This window comes from Dipodomys merriami, unplaced genomic scaffold (genome assembly GCF_024711535.1).
Source record: "Dipodomys merriami isolate MVZ:Mamm:240054 unplaced genomic scaffold, mDipMer1.0.p SCAF_2065, whole genome shotgun sequence".
In the NCBI taxonomy this organism is placed as follows: domain Eukaryota; kingdom Metazoa; phylum Chordata; class Mammalia; order Rodentia; family Heteromyidae; genus Dipodomys; species Dipodomys merriami.
Genome location: NW_027203455.1, coordinates 58,336 through 75,820, shown reverse-complemented (window position 1 = coordinate 75,820; position 17,485 = coordinate 58,336). Strand labels below are relative to the sequence as shown.

Below are 17,485 nucleotides of genomic sequence, written 5' to 3'. Positions count from 1 at the left end.
GGGATAGTGCCCAAGTCCAGAGTTCAAGCCCCACGACTTACGAAAAACAAACAAAAAACCTGACTACATGCAACCCAATTAATATGCAGCAATCCCTTGTATTTGATGCACTGACATTTTATAATCTAAAAAGAAAACAAAAAAAATCCACTTAAAGTTCTATGAGGGCAGAGTGAGAAAGGTGAGGGGCCCTGGGATTAGACATGTGGGACTCCTGACCTAAGTGGCAGAGTAAGCACCTTTCCCACATCAGGACCTTCATGACACCAAATCTGCACCTTTGTCCTCTGTCAGTGTCCACAATGACTACCCCACTCATATCTGCCACCATTTTCAACTTGAGAGAAGCTTTATGCAAGTTTTGGTTGCCAAGATGCTCAATGACAGAGCTCCCAGAGAAGGGGCTGCTTGCTGGACAGGAAGGCAGTGGTCTCTCCTGCTGCTGAGGTGTTTCCCTTGGAGGCACTTGGCCTACACCCTGCCCAGCACCAAGTTCCACCAGAGCTAGGTCATCAGCAACCTGAAGGGTGAGCCAGTCCCAGTCTTGTACTCTAGGGACAGCAGCTTCAGAGACTGCTCTTTCTCACAGGTGCTGAGCAGCTGCTGCCCAATCAGAAGCAGACCAAAAGGGGCAGGTCAATTCCAGTCGCTATAAGAACTAGCTATTCCTCCAATTTGAAGAAAACACCTATAAATATAGAGACAAGTGTCACTTCATGCACAGCATCCACAAGCTCCACAGCCTAGCCTGCCATCCCAAGTGCAAGATCTAGTACCTTCCATGTCACCAACCTTTGCCTCTATGAGCCCTGCTGCCACTTCATCCACAAAGCCAAGGAACACAGAGCCCTGGCCAGGACCTTTCTGCAGACCTTCCCTATCTCCAGCATAGCTTTAGCTTTGCTGGATTTTCCAGTGCCAATGAGACTGCTGCCACCACGAGGCTGCTAGATAGCCCCACGTCGATCATCCCAACACCCATCCTGATTGCCGATGACCTCCTGGGTTCACCCAACCTTCCTGATGGCACCAATAACCCCTTCACCTTCTAGAGTCAGGTATTTGTTCTTTACCTCTTTCATGGGGCTGCCTTTCATGTCTACCCCACCACCTTCCTATTCTGATCCATGTCTGAGTTCTCTCACATGTTTGATTCTCATGCCACCCCTCAGAATTCTCTCTTGGGTCAAGGCTACCTGTGCAGTACAGCAGGAGCCATGCTGGGTCAGATTCACCCATCTTGGACAATTCAGGAGACCTGCCCATTTTCAGCAAACTTTCCATCTCATATGACTAAAGCACCAGGGTAAGGAGGGACACCCCCAATCCATTCCTTCTACTCCCCTTCCTCCTGCACCACATCCTAGATCCAATTAATCACCAAAAAACCTGGAAGTGACCTGTATTTCAAGTGGTACAGTACTAGCTTCATGCTAAATGAAGCTCAAGGATAGCTCCTATCCTGAATTCAAGCACCAAGACCACCACAGAACATCAACAATAAAAAGATGAGTGATTTGGAAATGGAAAAAGGCCTTTAAATTCAAGTAGATCCACTGAAATGGAAAAAATAACCCTGTCCTATGACTAAAGGACTCAATATTGTACTTTATTTTACTTTTTATCAGTTGTGGAGCTTTAGTCATGGCCTGGGCAACGTCCCAGAACTTTTTTGCTCAAGACTAGCACTCTACTTCTTTAAGCAACAGCTACATATCTGGTTTTGGGGGTGGTTAATTAGAGTAAGAATATCACAGACTTTCTTGCTCAGGCTGGCTTTGAATTGTGATCCTCAGATCTCAGCCTCCTAGAAGCTAGGATAACAAATGTGAGTCATCAGTGCCCAGCTAGGACTTAATATTTCTAAAAGAGGGCTGGGAAGTTGGCTCAGTGGTAGAGCGCTTGCATTGCATGCCTGAGGCCCTGGGTTCAATTCCTCAGCACCACATAAGCAAAAAGAAAAAAGCCAGAAGTGGCGCTATGGCTCAAGTGGTAGAGCGCTAGCCTTGAGCTGAAGAGCTGAGGGACAGTGCCCAGGCCCAGAGTTCAGGCCCCACAACTGGACCCAAAAAGATAAAATATTTCTAAAAGAGCAGTACTTTTCAAATTGCCTTTGCATTCAAAATACCCCTTACAAGATTGTGACCTGGGTTTAAATTAATTGCAAATTCATTCTAAAATGTGTAAGAGACTATAAGAAATCCTAAACAAACTAATTGGATACTGCAAAAACAAGAGGAAGTTAAGTAGGGGAGGATGACTCACATCTGTGATTTTCGCTACACAGAAAGAAGAGATCTGAGGACGGTAATTCAAAACCCACCTGAGGAAGAAAAACCTTTCCAAAAATTATTTCCAAAAAAACAACAACAAATATCCCAAATTGGAGCTATGGACAAGAGAAAAAACTGTTCAAGGACAGTATTAACATGTACTTTTCCTTTTTCCTGTATATGTTTTTCTTTAGTTTAAAATTGCCATTGCCCAAATTTTGTTTCTCTGATATATTTATCTTTCATGCCACCTTGGAATTTGAACTCAGGACCTTGCTCTCTTGCTTATTTTTTGTTCAACACTTGTACATAGAACTTTAGCTACACCTCTAGTTCCTGACTTTTACTGATTCATTGAATAAGGGTCTTTAAGATTTGTCTGCAGGTGCTGCTTTGAACCTCCATCTTTAGAATATGCCACTTTAGAAGCTACAATTAGTGAGATGGTCCATGACACCTGGCAAGTCATTTTCCATTTATGCAAGTCTTCTTTCTCCTATTTATGATGTATTTTATGTCAGTGTTCATATTTCTTATGTATCTTTTTTCCAAATTTTTTATTGTGATTGATTACATAATTTCATAAATTTCAAAGTATTTTGGGATAGTGATGCTTAGTTAAAGTCACAAACACATTCTAACACTCATGGGACAAATTGCCTATCATGGTCCATGAAGTTTATGATTTCTATGGGCTTTGACTATACAGTTATTTCTTCCATATTGAGTGATATTGCATAGTGTCAGCTGTTTTCTCTTTCCCACTCATTTCCTCCCTCCCATCGCTGCCTTTAAGTTGCTTGGTTTGTTTTGATCAATGTCCGGTGCAGCCGATGGGTCCCACTGTTGTATGTTTTCCCGTTTCCCTCTAGTTCTGTGTCCTCCTCCTAGTTTCCCTCCGATGTGCACATATATACCATATGTGGTCAGCGGCATGGGGTCATTTAGTAATCATTGGACTAGATGAGTGGGGGTCTTTTGTTTCTCGAGTCTTGTTTACTGTGTATGTTCTGGATTTAACATCCACTTATCAGGGAGACCATGTGCCATTTGTCTCTTTCCTCTTGGCTTACCTCACTCAACATGATTTCTTCTAGTTCTATCCATTTCCCTGTGAATGCCATTATTTTATTCTTTCTAATGGCAGCATAATATTCCATTGGATATAAATACAATTTTTTGATCCATTCATCTGTAGTGAGAGCATCTGGGTTTTTTCCATATCCTGGCTATTGTGAACAGTGCTGCAATAAACATGGAGGTGCATATGTCCTTGTATCCTGGTTCCTGTTGTTCAGGATAGATGCCTAAGAGTGGTTAGTGCATGGTGACAGGCTGGAGTCCACTTTTAGTTTTCTGCATGTGGCCGCCCAGTTTTCCCAGCACCAGTAGTTGAAGAGGCTGTGCTTCTTCCACTGTATGTGTTTGGCTCCTTTGTCATTTTCAGCTGATTATAGGCATGTAGTTTTGTTTCTGGATCTTCTATTCTATTCCCTTGGTCTTTGGGGGTCTGTTTCTTTTATGGGGGGGTCTGGTCATGGGGCCTGAACTCTGGGCCTGGGTGCTGTCCCTCAGCTCTTCAGCTCAAGGCTAGTGCTCTACCACTTGAGCCATAGCACCACTTCCGGCTTTTTTCTTTTTGCTTATGTGGTGCTGAGGAATCGAACTCAGGGTCTCAGGCATGCAAAGCAAGTGCTCTACCACTGAGCCACCTTCCCAGCCCCTCAGGGGTCTGTTTTTGTGCCAGTACCATGCTGTCTTTGTCATTATGGATCTATAATAGAGTTTGAAGTCAGGCATCGAGATCCCTCCCATGTTTTCTTTTTTGCCTAGAATTATTTTGGCTATTCTAGTTCTTTTGATGTCCATATGAATTTTTGGACTGTTTTCTTTCTGTATTTCAGCAATGTACATCATTGGGATTTTAATAGGAATTGCATTAAATTTGTATATTAATTTTGGCATTTTCACTACATTGTCTGCCTATCCAAGAACAGGGAAGGTCTTTCCACTTTCTGGTGTCCTCTATAATTTCTTTCTTTAAGTTTTTATAGTTTTAATTAAACAGTTCTTTTGCATCTTTGGTTAGGCTAATTCCTAAATATTTTATTTGGGGGGGGGGTATTGTGAATGAGGCCGTTTCCTTGATTTCCTTTCCTGCTTGTACATTGTTTGTGTACAGGAAGGCAACTGATTTTTGTGGGTTTATTTTGTATCCTGCTACTTTGCTGAATTAGTTTATAAGTTCTAAGAGCTTGAGGGTGAAGTTTTTGGGATCATGGAGGTATAGTATCCTGTCATCTGCCCAAAGAGATAATTTAACTTCTTCCTTCCCTATGCGGATCCCTTTAATGTCTTTTTCTTGCCTTATTGCTCTGGCTAAGGTTTCCAGAAGTATATTGAAGAAGAGTGGAGAAAGTGGGAATCCTTGCCTTGTTCCTGATTTTAGGAGAATTGGTTGTTTTCCCCATTAAGTATAATATTGGCTGTTGGTCTGTCGTATATGGCTTTTATTGTTTTAAGGAATGTTCCTTCTATTCCTATTTTTCCCAGAGCTTTTAACATGAATATTGTCTCATATCAAAAGCTTTTTTCTGCATCAATGGAGATACTCATGTGGCTCTTGACCTTGGGTCTGTTGATATGATGGATTACATTTATTAAATTATGTAGGTTAAACCATCCATGCATCTCTGAAATGAAGCCTACTTGGTCATGATGTATGTTTTTTTTATATGTTTCTGGATTCTGTTGGATAGAATTTTGTTAATGATCTTTGTCTGTGTTCATCAAGAAGATTGGTCTGTAGTTTTTTTGTTGTTGCTGTTGTTGGGTCTTTGCTTGGGTTGGGGATGAGTGTGATATTGGCATCGTAGAATGAGTTTTGGATAGCTCCCTCTTTTTCTATTTCATAGAAGAGGCTGGGGAGTATGGGTGTTAGTTCCTCATTAAACGTCTTACAGAATTCCGTAGTGAATGCATCTTGTCCTGGGCTTTTCCTTGTTCGAAAACTTCTGATTGCTTCCTTTATCTCATTGTAAGATATTGGCTTTTTTAATTGATTCGTTCTTTGCTCAGATTGGGTAACTTGTATTTCTCTAAAAATGCATCCATTTCTGATAGGTTTTCTTTCTTTCTTTCTTTCTTTCTTTCTTTCTTTCTTTAGAGAGTATGGATTCTGGATATAGTTCTTTAGAATTGCTTGGATGTCTTGGGTATTTGTTGTGATTTTTCCCGTGGCATCCCTGATCTTGTTAATTTGGGTTTCCTCTCTTAAGTAATCTTGCCAAAGGTCCATCAATTTTATGTATTTTTTTTAAAAAAACAGCTTTTTGTTTTATTAATTTTATTTATAATTTTCTTAATCTCTAGCTCATTAATTTCAGCTCTTAATTTGGTAATCTGGTTCCGTCTAGTAACTTTAGGTTCCACTTTTTTCATGTTTTTCTAGTAGTTTACAACATGGGATTATTTACTTAGTCCATCTCTATTTTCTTGATGTGGACACTGAGGGCAATAAATTTGCCCCCTCAGGAATGCTTTTGCTGTGTCCCACAGGTTTCTTGATGTGTATTCATTTTCATTGAATTGTGGGATCCTATGTATCTTGTTAAATATTTTCTCCCCAAACTAGGTTTTTGATGTTATTTAGGGTGAAATTTTCTTAGATGTTTGCATGAAGCACAATGGATGTGTAATGATACTTGAATTCACTGTTGGAAGAGAGTCCCATGTACCACTACATTTACTCTGGCATTTGTCCCAATTGACAGATTATGAGCTTGAGGATCAAGGAGGAACACCTTTCTAGGATGTCTGGTCTGCTATGTCTGCTATGTCCTAGAGCTAGAGGCATGGCATGGACTTTTGCCACTGCCTATGCATTTAATAGTTGCCTCTATATTCAATAGATTCCCTTGTACAGCTACAGGTATTTCAACCCACTCAGGACCCATGTGCCTGGGTCATCAGATTATAGGAAGAAAAAATCCACAGTATATAGGATTCAAGAATTGTACAACATAAATATTGACATTCTAATAGAGTTAGAAGAGTAAATAAAATAAACATTTTACATCAATCATGACAAAAAGTAAAATAGATATTTTCCCAGGGAGGGGAGAAGGAACCTATAACACTAGATCTTCCTATAAGTTGCCTATAAGCAGAAATGCTAGGTCAGGGTAGTCAAAGGGATCTACCACCTCATTACAGAAAGGCTTCTCTTCCTGAGTTGAGGGAGGGACATATTCAAATTTCTCCATTGGAGATTGGTTTTCCTGCAGCAGATACTCTGTGAGGACAGACTCCCTTTCCTCAACCGAATCAAGCTTTGAGACATCACTTATTGGTGCTTCTGAACACAGACTGGGGAAATTTTCCTCAAACCCCACAAGTGCTGGTTTATCCTTCTTGCCAAGACATGTCCTGATTTGACTCACTTGGAGCTGATCTAGGCAGACTGTGAAAGTCAAGTGAATAAATTCTGGATCTTCTTCCACTGGAGTACCTGCAGGTTCATCTGCGTCATGTGTAGGGTTCAGAACAAGTGGGACATCCACAGGACTCGAAATCTGCTTGGTCTTTTCTGCAAATGGCCTTATCTGCTCTACATTCACATTCTTTCTGGAGTCCAGTGATGACTCCAGATCTCCATCATCACCATTGGTGACGCCACTGAGGGTTCTTTATTTCGAATTCAGAGAAAGCTGCTCTATGGTGATCGAAACCTGAGAATGTAAATAAGTAAAGGATTCTTAGAGTGGAGTCTATAAGTTCAGGTGTAATTAAACTGCCATGAGGTTTTAATGAAGAAAGCTATTGAACTTGAGTTTGGACTGAACAGTGGTGAGAAGGTAGGGAGTTTCTAATCAGCACCGATGCCTGAATATTTTAAAAAAGAAACAGGCATTACCTGGCAGAGAATATCCATAAAAGGACATTTTGTCAAGCTGGGTAGTACTAAGGGCTCCTGGCCAATCACCATCCTGAGAAGCCCATCCCTAGGGGCCTAGTTTCGATCACTACTCACAAAATCTTGGCACCTATACAAGGACTCCTCTTTTTTCTAGCTCTGATAAATCATGTGTCACTCCACTGGTCAAGAAGGATGTGTAAGAGGAAGAGCAAGTCCAAGAGTGCAAGTTGAATATGACATAGTATATGAGTTTATTCAGGGTGTCTTGGTTCCTGGGCTCATAGAAGTCATCAGTGGAAAAGTCCATCCGCAAAGTGAAGATGGAATAAAGGGTTCTGGGAGCAGATTGGTGGCAAGGTGAGAACCTGCCCTCCCCCTTCTCTGCCTCCCATAGCCCCTTTCTTACAAACCCCATGCAGAGGCTGTCCATCCTCTATGCAGGGGTGCATTTATTAGGAAGTGGGAGGAGATTCCTGGGATTAGGATGCTTCTCACAACCCAGTTCTAAGAAGCTGCTGCAAGACAATTCTCCATATTTCTCACTGTGGGTTGTTCCCCCCAGGATATGATTCTCTGCACACAATATTCCCTTGTCATTGATGAGAGACCACAACCACACCCACACCTATGCCATCTGCCAACTACTAAAGTCCCAAGCCTTAACTCCCTGGTGGAAATCATAAATAGTGTGCAAAGGAGAAATGTGTACTTTGAATCAGAAGCCTCAAAGATACCCAGTTTGCTAGGAGAGGCCTTCTCTTTGTGCCAGAGTTCACTTACTTCTTGTTCATCTTCCTTACAGTTAGGGCAGAGGGATCTGTACCTATGGGAGGACAGGAGAACATCACTTTAATGGCTCCTCTTTTCAGAACTAACAGGACACCTAAGGATCTGGCTAAGTCCCAGATGGGAATGTGAAACTGAGAGACAACAGTGAAGTATGTCTATTCAGTCCTGTGAAAATTCTGCTAAGAGGCTTATAGAAGTCTGTTCAAAGTAAATGTGCCAATGGTTCACCTCCAATCTTAGCTAATCAGGATGCAGAGATCTGAGAATCACCGTTTGAAGCAAGTCTGGCAGAAAATTTTGAAGATCCTTATCTAAAAGGCAGAAATGACCCTGTGACTCAAATGGTAGAGTGCTAGCTGTGAGCACCAAAAGATTGGTACTTAGACCCTGAGTTCAAGTAGCAAGACATAAAAAGTAAATGGTTCAGGGCTTACAAATGGAAGGCATCCCTACTGGCTCAGAAGTCATTTAGCCACCTTTGACACCCTAGCCCTTTCTCTGATTACATTATTTCACAGGCCTCCAGGATTACTACTGAAAACTTATTTACAAATGGTAAATGTGATTTCCTGGAGCCTCAGCTAGGTGAGAGCTACTGGCTCATGCCTGTAATCCTGGTTTGTCACAGATTTCTAATGCTCCAGTAGCTTCTGAGGGAAATGAAATGTCCTGGCTGGCCAGTCTTAAGAAATTAGTCATGGTGTGTTTTTCTTTGTCTTATGCCAAGTTCTTGTGAGAAGACCCCAGTGAAACAAACAGTCTCAGATTGGAGCCAGTACTCCCAAGACTCATCCATGAGGGCTGGCTGAGCAGCCCCAGATTGAAAGAGGAGCACTCACTTTTTAAACATAACAGCCAGCACTTGCTCCATTTTCCCACAGCCTATAGTTGTATAGGAAGTTTTGAATAAAGAAAAGATCTCCTTTCTGGTGGGCAGGGACTAGGTTAATCACAAGCATCTCCAGGCCTGCCTCCAAGCTCCATAATTTACAGGGTATATCCCAGGTTGGAGCTGACTCCTTTTCACACTAAGGTGGTAAAAAGAATGGATCTTTCAAACATGGAATTGGGAGCACACTTCAAATTGAGTAACTGTAATAGAGTGGATTGAAAACTACGTAGAAAGAATTATTTCAATATAGACACTTAAAAGCACACAAGAAGATGGTTCTAGTCTGAGTAGGATGAGATCAAATAGGTTTCCTATCATGATTACACCTCGCCTGAGTTGCTCTGTATTTCTCTTGGTTTCTACTTGGACAAAGGCCTGAGAAACTAGATTTGGTTCTTGGCACTGATCTAATGTCTGAAGCTTTGAGTGATGCACTCACTCTTGCCTGAGACCAGAGTCTCCTGACTTCTTTTTTTTTGGGGGGGGGCGTCATGGGGCCTGAACTCTGGGCCTGAGCGCTGTCCCTCAGCTCTTCAGCTCAAGGCTAGTGCTCTACCATTTGAGCCACAGCACAACTTCCAGCTTTTTTCTTTTTGCTTATGTGGTGCTGAAGAATTGAACCCAGGGCCTCACGCATGCAAGGCAAGCACTCTACCACTGAGCCACCTTCCCAGCCCCAAGTCTCCTGACTTTTGAACACAGAATAAGAACATCTTTCTTGTTCCAGAGCCACAGGCCAAATGAGCTGACTTGAGCAAACTTTCACAGTTTATTATCACAGTTTGCTATCACAGTTCCATGTTCTAATCCACTGTGAGGGAGGCAAGGTCACCTCTCAGGTTCCAATAATCTAAGCTGCTTGCTCACGTAAGACCTTCCCCAAAACAAACGAGTCTGAAATCACCACTTCAACATCACAATATACACATATGGACATAGTAAACAGCATACCTTGTTTGTCGAATCCCCTATGTACTGGCATGGTCTCAGCTTCAAGGAGCCATTCTTAGGTCAGATCCATGCCTTATTAGTCACTATTCCTATCACTCGGCACAAATCATTTTACTTCTCAGGGCACTCTCAGCCTGCTATGTGCTTCCTGCACATGTTTTTTACATCTATATCTTAGGACATTATTTTGTTTCTGTATCCTAATCTTCTGTTTGCCCTTAAGGGCAGTCATCAGCAAAATATGCAAGTACCTAGAGGTGGGAAGATCAAAGAAGCATTGGTAAACAAACATTACACACACAGATATTTTTACAGGTGTCCATTCTTGTAAGAAAAAAGACTTTTTTAATTCTGTTGCCAAATATTTTATGAAGTAGGGAACGGGAGAAGGAAAAAATGCTGCATTGTTTTTATTGTTATGATGACTATTATTTTAAGAATACTACAGCATTTAAGGAATGTTATATGTAAAGCTAGATAGAAAACTGCTATTTAGTTTTTTTTTACAAGCTATTTGTTTATACAGTACTTGCCTCTGAAGTCTTGGCTTCTGTGTGCCATGATCTATCCTTTTCCTTCAAGAAATACAAAAATGAATTTCACAAATTGCCGAGATGTTGTCCAATCTCTGGATGTGAATGTAAAATACAATGTTGCTTTAGAGAGAGAGAGAGAGAGAGAGAGAGAGAGAGAGAGGGAGTGTGTGTGTGTGTGTGTATATGTGTGCATGCTCACACACTCACATGAATGTTTTAGGCTTGTGCTCACGGTTACCTTGAGTATCTTCTGCTCAAAACTAGTGCTCTACTACCTGAGCCAAAACTCCACTTCCAGCTTATTGTAATTAATTGGAGATGAGAGACTCACAGAGTTTCTTGCCCAGTCTGGATTGGAACTGAATCTTCAGTTTTCAATGTCCTGTGTTGCTGGGATTACAGGTAAGAGCCACCAGAATCTGCTGAGAGATCACGAAGGTTGCAAGTTTCAGTCAAGCTTCATAAAACACAATATCCAGCAACTCTAAATCCCTACATGATGGAATATGATGGAATGAGGATAAATTAGGGGGATAGTATACTAGCATAACTTACATCATACCCTGGTCTCAATATCTACCATCACAAAACCAAACAAAATGAGGCAATTTAAAAAAAATCCATCTTATAATAATTTAATTGTGAAAATAATTAAAAAGGGAAAATATTCATATTTATAGGGGATAGTGGATGGCAGAATAAGTAAAGGAAAATTGTATACTGCAGGAAAATTATTCTCTGGTATTGTCATGGTGGATATATGGTAATGCTTTACAAAGCAGCAATAAATAAAGATATATCTACTACCTATAATCTAACATGTCTCTATCCCTATCCACTTCCAATCCTTTAGTGAACATTATCAATTTATGGATGTTTATGGGATATTCCAAAATAACAAGTAGAGTCACGATGTTACCAAATTACATTGGCAATCAAAGTTTTAAGAGATGAAAGTGCGCTGGGAAGGTCGCTCAGTGGTAGAGCGCTTGCCTTGCATGCCTGAGACCCTGGGTTGGATTCCTCAGCACCACATCAGCAAAAAAAGAAGAAGAAGAAATACATGCAGACAAGGCAAAGCTTTCAGGTGCCCTTCTAATTTCTTCTAAAACCCACAACATAAAAGATCTCATTGAGATAAACAGATGGACACACAACTGTAATCCCTTTACTCAGAAGGTTTTGGCAGAAGGATTGGAGTATGACTCAAATGTGGTTGACACACCAAGACCTAAGGCAAAGCACATCAAAAATGAACATATGAATAAATAAAATATCAGTCCCATGAACCCCTGCCTTATCTTCTTTACTCCCTAGGTCCAGGATTATGGTGTTCACCACATCACAACCTGTTTAGTTATTTTAAGAAACAGATGGATGCCAGGCACTGGTGGCTCACGCCTGTAATCCTAGCTACTCAGGAGGCTGAGATCTGAGGATCTCGGTTCAAAGCCAGCCCGGGCAGGAGAGACCGTGAGACTCCTATCTCCAATAAAAACCACCAGAAAACCGGAAGTGGCACTGTAGCTCAAGTGGTAGAGTGCTCGCCTTGAGCTGAAGAGCTGAGGGACAGCGCCCAGGCCCAGAGTTCAAGCCCCATGACCGAAAAAAAAAAAAAGAAACAGATGGTTTTCCCTGATGCAAAGAGTCAGAAAAGGGTAAATGGTGTTCAGAGTCCTTTGGTGGAAACCAAGTCCTTAGCACAAAATGCATGGATGTTCTTATTGGTCTGTTCCAATGTAAACACAGCAGATGGGCTCCTAACCCCAAGCCCCTGGACAGCAATGTCTCTGTGCAATACTAGGGTGAAGGCAGTTCCAGACACCAGAGGAAGAGCTGATTCTATGTGAGGATGAAATACAGCAGGGTCAAGCTTACTTCTCAATACACACACACCACCACTACCCTTACCACCATTACCACTACCACCACCACACTAAAGAGTCTTTAGCATTCTGGCCATCTGCCTCTCCCCAAAACTTATGCTATTATACAAGTTATTCCAAGACAAACTCATCAGTGTTGAAGGGATTGAGTTGCCACTGTTCTTTCTACACCTTCCAGTGTTTCGTGTTTCAAACTAGAAAGGTCTAAGGTGACCACATAACTGCTTAAGTTGAAATGATGTTTGCATGGAGACCTAGCTATGTAATGGTGGACAAGCTGCATAACTTCAATCCTCAGGGTTTTTTTAATCTGCAAATAAATAGGGATTAGTATAGGGGTGCATGCCTGTTTACCTATTTATGGACAGAAGGAGAATAGCAGACCACAGCCAAACCAATGTGAAAGAAAATGGGAAGAAGCAAAAGGACTGGAAGAGTGGCTATAGTGGTTATGTTGAGGTGCTGCCCTAACTTGTGGAGAGCCCTGAACATAATACCACTGGAATTCACCAAAGCAAATTGAAATACCTCAGAATGCCTGATAAAATGTCTGTAATAAATAATGAAAATATAAACATGTGTCACACATCCCCTCACCCCCTAGTCCCCATATCCTATGCAGGACAGAGCTGAAAGTTCAGTAAAGACTTGGTGCTAAGGATACAGGCCTGGGATGGGCCTAGTGTGGCCAGAGTTGCTCTGACAGGTACAAGTTACCAAGCAAGAATGCATAGGTTGTCCTTCCTCACACATGTGTTCATTGCCTTCTCCAGGCTACGGGATGAACATGTCTGAAAGCACAGATAAAAATGTGCTATGCAGCTGGGAATATGGTTTAGTGATAGAATGCTTGCCTAGCATGCATGAAAGTCTGGGTTCGATTCCCCAGTACCATATAAACAAAACAAACAAAAGAAAGGTAGAACTTGCAATGTGGCTCAAGTGGTAGAATGCTAGCCTTGAGCAAAAATAGGCTCAGGAACAGTGCCCAGGCCCTGAATTCAAGCCCCAGGGTTGGCAAAACCAAAAACAATAATAATTAAAAAAAAAAAACTTGGAACTGCCATGTACCAGTGCCTCACGCCTATAATCCTAGCTACTCAGGATGCTGAAATCTGAGGATTGTGGTTCAAAGCCAGCCTGAGAAAGAAAGTCTAGGGGACACTTATCTCCAATTAGCCACCAGAAAACTGGATGTGGCACTGTGGTTCAGATGGTAGAATGTGTGCCTTGAGCTGAAGAGCTCAGGGACAGCACCCAGGCCCTGAATTCCAGCCCCAGAACTGACAAATTAATTAAGTAACATTTTTTTCCACACATATCCTGAGCTCCCAACCCCACAGGTACTGAACATAATATGACCAAAATACGAACTTAAAGTGCACTGAAGACTCAGAGGCCTGGGTAGGAACCTAGAGTCACCAAAGTTGTTCTGGTTAGCACCAACGCACCAAGCAGGAAGGGACTGGATGTCCTTTCTCACATACACCTTCACCTCCTTCTCCAGGCCGCAGAATGAACATGAAAGTATAGATGAAAATTTGATGCAGACTTGGAGAAAGGCGAGTGACCTGGGCAAGATATGAGTTTGCGAGAGCAAGTTCTGATGGGGTCTTTCTAGACCATCCCACATTGGGCCACATACCATGAACCTCTATTAAAGATACCAAGCTTCCATACTCTCCACATTTTATCCTACAGTCAGAAGAAGACAACATGCGGGCTGGGAAGGTAGCTCAGTGGTAGAGCGCTTGCCTTGCATGCATGAGGCCCTGGTTTCAATTGCTCAGCACCACATAAACAAAAAGAAAAAAAAAGCCGGAAGTGGCGCTGTGGCTCAAGTGGTTAGAGTGCTAGCCTTAAGCTGAAGAACTGAGGGACAGCGTCCAAGCCCAGAGTTCAGGCCCCACGATTGGACCAAAAACAAAAAAAAAAAAAAGAAGACAACATGCATCAAAATCTTGATGGCCAGGCTAAGAGCTGAGGTGCTTGCCTAGCTTATGAGAGGTCATGGGACACAATACCACTGGAATTTACCAAAAAGAAATAGAAATAATTTTGAATGCCTAATAAAATGTGTATCAAACCTATATGATGAAAACAAAAATCTTTTTGTGTTGGTCCTGGGGCTTGAACTCAGCATAGGTGCTTTTCTTGAGGTTTTGTTTCCCTTTTGGGGGGAGAGGGGGGAAAGGACAGGGACAGTTGGTGATTATTGAAGAAAAAGGACTTTTCTACCTGGATTGGGTTCAAACTGCAATCTTCAGAGCTTCACCTCTTGAGTAGCTAGGAAAGCAGACATGAACCACTAGCACCTGGCAGAAATGTTTTCCACAGATCCCCTTATGCCCTAAATCACTATCTTCTCCAAAGCAAGATTTGTTGAGGTCCAGCCAAACCATACTACATTAGGCCTTACACCCAGATCCTACACTCATAATTCCAGGCTTCTGAACCCTTTGCATTTTCTCATCACCCAGGACCTGAAGCCAAAGGAAGTCTCTGTAGAACAAGGGTTCAGCATCCTGGAGCCTCTTTTATGCTGAGAGTGATCTGGAGTATGGCTGAGAACAAAAAGAAAAAGCCATCTAGAGCACACTTTCTGCTCTCACCTTCTGATACCACCGCCCCGCTTCTAATGAGATAGATCTCAGGTCAGGCCTGACACAGTGATGGTAAGGGACATGACTCAGTGTAAAGGTGCCTACCTAGCTTGAAGGAGGCCATGGAACACAGGATCATTTTCATGGTCTTAACTCTAGACAAAATACTTTCATATGCCTAGTACAATGGGAATAAATCCTAGACACTGGAAAATGAATGTCTTATACAATTTTCCCAACCCCTAGGCTTTGCTAAGGACATGAACACCTTGAACAGGCTGATAATAGATGCAGATTCTGAGTTAATCAAAATAGGAATTGGCCAGAACATGAAGCAGGCCCGGAAAATGAACATGACCCAGACCAGAGCAGATCCAGAGTTGAAGTAGGCCAGGTGCAGACCCAGACTCAAAGCAACCAGGACTCCAAGCAGTCAGGACTCAGAGCAGCCCAGACTCAGAGCAGGCATAGAAAAGATGTGGACATACTGGCTGGGAAGGTGGCTCAGTGGTAGAGTGCTTGCCTTGCATGCATGAAGCCCTGGGTTCAATTCCTCCGCACCAAATAAGCAAAAAGAAAAAAAGTGGGAAGTTGTGCTGTGCCTCAAGTAGTAGAGTGCTAGCCTTGAGCTGAAGAGCTGAGGCACAGCGCCTAGGCCCAGAGTTCAGGCCCCACGACCGGACCCCCCCCCCCAAAAAAAATAAAGAAAAGATATGGGCATAGACTGGACTACAAGGAGGCCCAGGAACAGGTCTGGAATTGGAACCAGCATAGACTCAGAGTGGGCACAGAGTCTGAGGGGCCTAGACTAGGAACAGGCTTGGACTCAGACTCAAAGGAAACCTGGACTCAGAGTAGGCACAAGAAATGGACCTTGAGGCTCAAGTGGTAGAGTGCTAGCCGTGAGCAAAAGCAGCTCAGGTATAGTGCCCAAGCCCTGAGTTCAAGCCCCAGGACTGGCCAAAAAAAAAAAAAAAAAAAAAGGCTGCGACCTGGAAGGTGGAAATTTGAAGCCAACCTAGGCAGAACAGTCTGTGAGAGTTCATCTTCAATTAACCCATAAAAAGCCATATTGGAGACGGGGACCAAGATGGCGACGGGGCAGTAGGGAAACGCCACAGCTCTCTCCAACCAAAAAGAGAGTTCGAGTTCCAACGCTTAATCTCCCCAAGAGACCGACAACAACAAAAAGACGAACACTCAGAGAAAAACCAGAGGCGGAGAATAACAAAAAAAGGAAGAGAGGAAAAGAAGAATTTCAGAACAGAGAAAAGCGAAGACCCCTCCCCCAACCTTTACTGGCTGCGCGGCAGTGCGCCAAGCCGCCGGCCAGCTGGCCCGGCGGGTGCTGCGGGAGCCCCAAGAGACACAGCAGAGACACAGGGGGCCGCTTTCAGATCACCAGGTACTGGTTTGCAGAACAGCAGATCGCCAGGAACAGAGAAACCTACCAGCCAGGAGTCTCCACAAGGATCCCACCCCCACCCCACACTCTCCACCCGAGCAGAGAGGCCCCATCCCGCCAAAGCCGCTCGGCACCAGCAGCGCGCCCACCCGATCGCAATCGCAACGACCCGGCGCTCTCCACCCGAGCAGAGAGGTACCATCCCGCAAAAACCGCTCGGCACCAGCAGCGCGAAAAAGGGACCTGTCTGCAGACCACCCGCCCACCCGATCACGATCGCAACGACCCGGCGGGGCCACTCGGGCCCCAGAGGTACCGTGAAGAAACTACCTGAGCTTGGACACTCTTGACCCGACAGCTTCGACAGAGGCAGAGACAGAAAAGAATCACACAGAGCGACCACCGCCCAACCCAGCCCGGACTGCAACAACAACTGACGACCTACACCACACAGAAACAACCAGCTCCAGGGTGAGTACCCCACAGGGGAAGTGTATCCCTCAAGGGAGACCAGAGCTGGAGGGAATCCCCAGACCCTGACCTAGACTCCCTACCCCAACACCCGGACCACAGGACCCACTAAAACTGGGAACTGTTTGAGAGCTCCACCAGCCCGTGGAGCACACTCAGCTGGCCAGGCTAGAGCAAGAGCACCCCTGGAAGGGAGTTTAAATGCCCAAGTCAGGAACAGCGCCCCTGGGTCAAGACTACCAACAGTAGAAGAAATCTGAACTGTGTCCCCCAGGCTGTATAACCTAGGTGGTATACACATCAGCACAGGCCTAACGAGTGCGCTCCAGGCTGCATAACCTAGGTGGTATACACATCAGCACAGGCCTAAAAAGCGTGCTCCAGGCTGGGGCCGGAACCAGACCCAGGGATCCGGCGCCTGAACAACACAACCAACTCCTCCCAATTGAAGTAAAAAGCTGAGCATATGCCTCAACATAGGGGAGAAAACCAGGAAACAACACTCCCCCGGGAAGCAAGCCTGTGACAACAAAAGACCTGGAGGCCCAGGACAAGAGAAGCCCAAACACCACCAAAACTCCACCCATATACCCTAGACTGGGAATTGGGCAACACAGGCTGCCAGCACCTGATAGTAAGCAGGAGCTCAGACTGTTAAGGTGGCTCAGCAATAGAGTGATAGTCTTGGATGTATGAGGCCCTGGATCTGATTCCTCAGCATCACAAAAGCAAAAAGGGTCAGAAGTGATGCTGTGGCTCAA

The 17,485-nt window shown here is 43.6% G+C and overlaps 1 pseudogene; it reads left to right on the top strand.

The window, feature by feature from the left end:
* The first annotated feature begins 302 nt into the window (after positions 1-302).
* LOC138833406 (mRNA decay activator protein ZFP36L1-like) lies at positions 303-1,297 on the top strand (annotated as a pseudogene).
* Positions 1,298-17,485: the final 16,188 nt, after the last annotated feature.